We start from the raw sequence: 3,829 nt of genomic DNA, 5'->3' as shown, positions 1-3,829 counted from the left end.
CTCTGATCTCTACTGGATTTGAAAGCTATATCTGGGGGTGAGGAGATCTGTTTGATTTGTTCTAAGCCTGGCATTCCTTCATGCTGTCTGGAGCTTCCCCTGTTTTAACAGTGTTCTCTGATGTTTATATACAACATGTTGTTGTTGTTGTTATGTGCCCTGGAGTCAGCCACATAGTGCACTCTTAATTATCCATGCCATCTAAAGACGCATTATCACAGATAATCCCAAACAGCAGGGAATGTTCCGTTACTCTGCTAGGGAATGGCTGTTTGCCCCCTGTTTTATGGCTTGGGAAGCTATATCCTAGCTAGAGAGTTTATGAGTTTCATGTGAAATTAAGGCCAGGTTTCTTAAGTCCTTATCTCATGCCTGGATCCTGCTGCTTCACTGTTATAAAGTGTGTTTCCCATGAATTCCAGAGCCCAGATGCATTAACAACTAGTCCTTCAATTTACACTCCTCTGCAAACAGCTGGCATTCTCTTTGTCTGCTGGCTGGTGCCATGGCTACCAAGAGGCCTTTCCATGAATTAGGCAATTCCTATATACATCTCTCCCTCTTCCCTGTGAGCCACACACACTTCCACGCTGACCAGCCACTGCCACACACACCAGTGTCCTCATGCTAGACTGGGCTGAAATGAAAGTTCATGTTGTACATGACATCCTTGGGTGACCAGGTCTTGCCCCAGCTACCTTTCCTACCAGCCACTCAGTGATAGAAAGATGTGACAATCTGCTTCTGTAAAGATTACAGCATTGGAATGTCTTTTGCCTCAGCCCTCTGCAGGCTAGCCTCACCCCCACCTCTCTGCTGATATTGGTTACCACTGATGTGCTTATTGCAAATCCAATGGACATTTTTCATTCCTTATTGTCCTCGACTTCCCTGTGGCACAAGACACCATTTCCTGGAACTCACTGTTCTCTATACTTCATAATACTATTCTCTTCTAGTTCTTTTTCTACTTTGGGACTCCCCAGAGTTCTGTCCTAATCACACTTCTCTTTTCACTGTAGACCTCTCTCAGAGTGGTTTCATTTACTCCAGAGATTTCAGCTACCACCCATATAATGATAAATATTAAAGCTCTTACTCTAATGCTGACTTTTCTCTTTAACTTCAGGTTGACATGCTCAATTCCTTGCTGTATATCTCTGCTTGGATTTTTTATTGGCACCACAAGTATGTCTCAAGCACAACTCACCCACCAACCCCCACCAGACATGGTTCTTCCAAAGTCTTCCCCATGTCTTCCCCATCTCAGCAAATGGTACTACCGAGCCACAAAGCTGGGAGTGAGTGATCCTCGTCTTCTCTTTTCCTCCCCCACTACCACCTCCAATTCATCGTCAAGTCCTGTCCTTCTTAAATAGAACTCAAATCCGTCCACTTTTCTCCATAACCTTTACTCTAATCAGGACCTGTATCATTTCTTGCCTGGATTACTATAAGAACGTGCAGACTGCTCTCCCAGCTTGAACCTCACTTTCTCCCTTCCACCTCCCACTCTGATGCCATAATCTTTCCAAAACATAGTCATGACACTCTTGCTTAAAATCCTTCAATATCTCCTCACTGTTTTCAGAATGAAATCTTAACTTCACCCTTGACCACTTCTCCAACATTATTTCTTGTTACTAGGAACCCTCTTTGCCCCTCCCTCAGGAAAAAAAAATCTTTTTAAAAAATACATCTACACTGAATTATTTTCAGTTCTCAGAACCTGCCATGTTCTTTAATGAGTTCCAGGTTCATTATGAACTGGAACAGACTTGATGTCAACAAGTTTTACTTCCTCTGCATATACTGTTCTTTCACTAGCTCTGCCCTTTCTCTGCTGACTTACTTCTATTTATCCATCCTTTAAAACAGAACACAGACTTCACCCCCTGGTGAGGCTTTCCAGGATCTACAAGGCTGGGTTATCAACCCTTATCATCATTCCTGTCATGCTGAGTTACAATAGTCTGTTCGCTTGTCTGCTCCCTACTATATTAAGAATTCCTAAAGGGCAGAGACTGGTCTTTCTTAAACTCTGCATAGGCAATGCCAGGTCCACAGTAATCACTCTGAACTGTCTCATTAAGGTTTGGCCACTGACCAACCATCTTTGCATGGGTGTGGTTCCAGCTTTGCTCTCCATCTCCTGGTCCATGTCATACCTATGACAGTCTCCTGTCTAGGGAGTAATCACTTGTGCTTAAAGAAGGCAGAGTGAGGGCAGTGATTGCTACATCTGCCAGATCCTGTTAGCTATAAGGGTTGCAGCTCTTTCCCACAATATTGTTCCTATAGTTTACTTGGGGATTCTGCTCCACCTGACTCTCTTGAGCGTTTGACATTGGCCTCTTCTTTTGCCTGACTGTTTCTTACTCTGTGCCTGAACTCTGTGACACTGATGTCTACCAGTGCAAGGAGAGGACATTCATTAAGGAAAGGGACTTAGCAAAATGCTTTTCTTTTACCACCAGGTTTGTTCTTCCTCCAAGTGAGGGCAACATTCATGAGTAATTATGGATAGCTAATCCCTTTCTTTTCAGCATTGATTCTATCCTCATCTCCACTAAATCTTTGATGATCTTGAATTTCCCTTGTTCCTCTTCCTCATGGAGAATGAGTAGAGGGGGAAAGTAGCATTTGAGCAGGTAAGTAGCCACTGGATGGATGCAGGGGAGGGAGGTAGGAAATCAAGCATCCTTGTGCATTTAATTATGATTATTTACGTCCATTGTACTACCATCGAGTCGAATTCGACTCATAACGACCTCCCCCTTGGGTTTCTGAAGTGGTATCACTACAGAAGTAGATTGCCCAGCCTTCCTTCCGAGGAGTGGCTGGTGGGTTTGAACCACCAGACTTAGGTCCAGGATTAAAAAAAAAAAAAAAACACACCTCTGCCCAGTTGATAATAACTCATGTAACTCCATGTATTGTAGAGTAGAACTGTGCTCCATAGGGTTTTCAAGGCTGAAACCTTTCAGAAGCAGATTTCCAGGCCTTTCTTCTGAGGCATCTCTAGTGGGTTTGAACCACCAACCTTTTGACTAATAATAGAGCGCTGCAGCTCTTGTGTCATTCAGGGATTCCAGGTCCAGGCTAAGTGATGATAATGTCTGCAGTGAATCAAGGTACAATCATAGCCTAGCAGGTATCCATGGTTATCACAATAATTTCTTTGATCATATTGGAACATTATGGAATTTATGGAATATATTATCTGTACTAGTGAGGGAGGTTTCTGTTAGAGAGGAGCCAAGGAACTGGTTATTCTTGTGTGCCATTAAATCCATTCCAACTCACAGCGACCTTATATGACAGAACAGATTTACTCCATAGGGTTTCCTAGGCTGTAATCTCTACGGGAGCAGATCACCAGGTCTTTCTCCCATGGAGCCACTGGTGAGTTCGAACTGCTGACCTTTTTGTTAGTAGCCAAGGGCTTAACCACTGTGCAACCAGGGCTCATTCAGGGAGCTGGAAAACCAAACCCCATTGCCAGCAGGTCAATTCCAACTCATAGAGACCCTATAGAACAGAGTAAAACTTCCCCATAAGGTTTCCAAGACTATAATCTTTAGGAAACAGACTGCCATGTGGAGCTGCATGTGGGTTAGAACTCCGGACTTTTTAGCAGGCAATCACTCAACCACTGTGCCACCAGGGCTCCTTCAAGGAGCTGGAGGAGGAGATTAATACACAGCCGTAGTGGTAAGAGTACTGCTTTAGATACCCAGAGATCTAAATGTTATTCCTAAACTTTGTCAGCCCCAGGGTTACAGGTGAGGAGAGACAACGCAGGGACGCCCAGAGTAGCAGGCCGGAA

This window comes from Orycteropus afer, unplaced genomic scaffold, assembly GCF_000298275.1.
Source record: "Orycteropus afer afer isolate SDZICR_OR568_19922 unplaced genomic scaffold, OryAfe1.0 scaffold00336, whole genome shotgun sequence".
NCBI lineage: Eukaryota > Metazoa > Chordata > Mammalia > Tubulidentata > Orycteropodidae > Orycteropus > Orycteropus afer.
Note: the sequence above shows the minus strand (reverse complement) of the source record.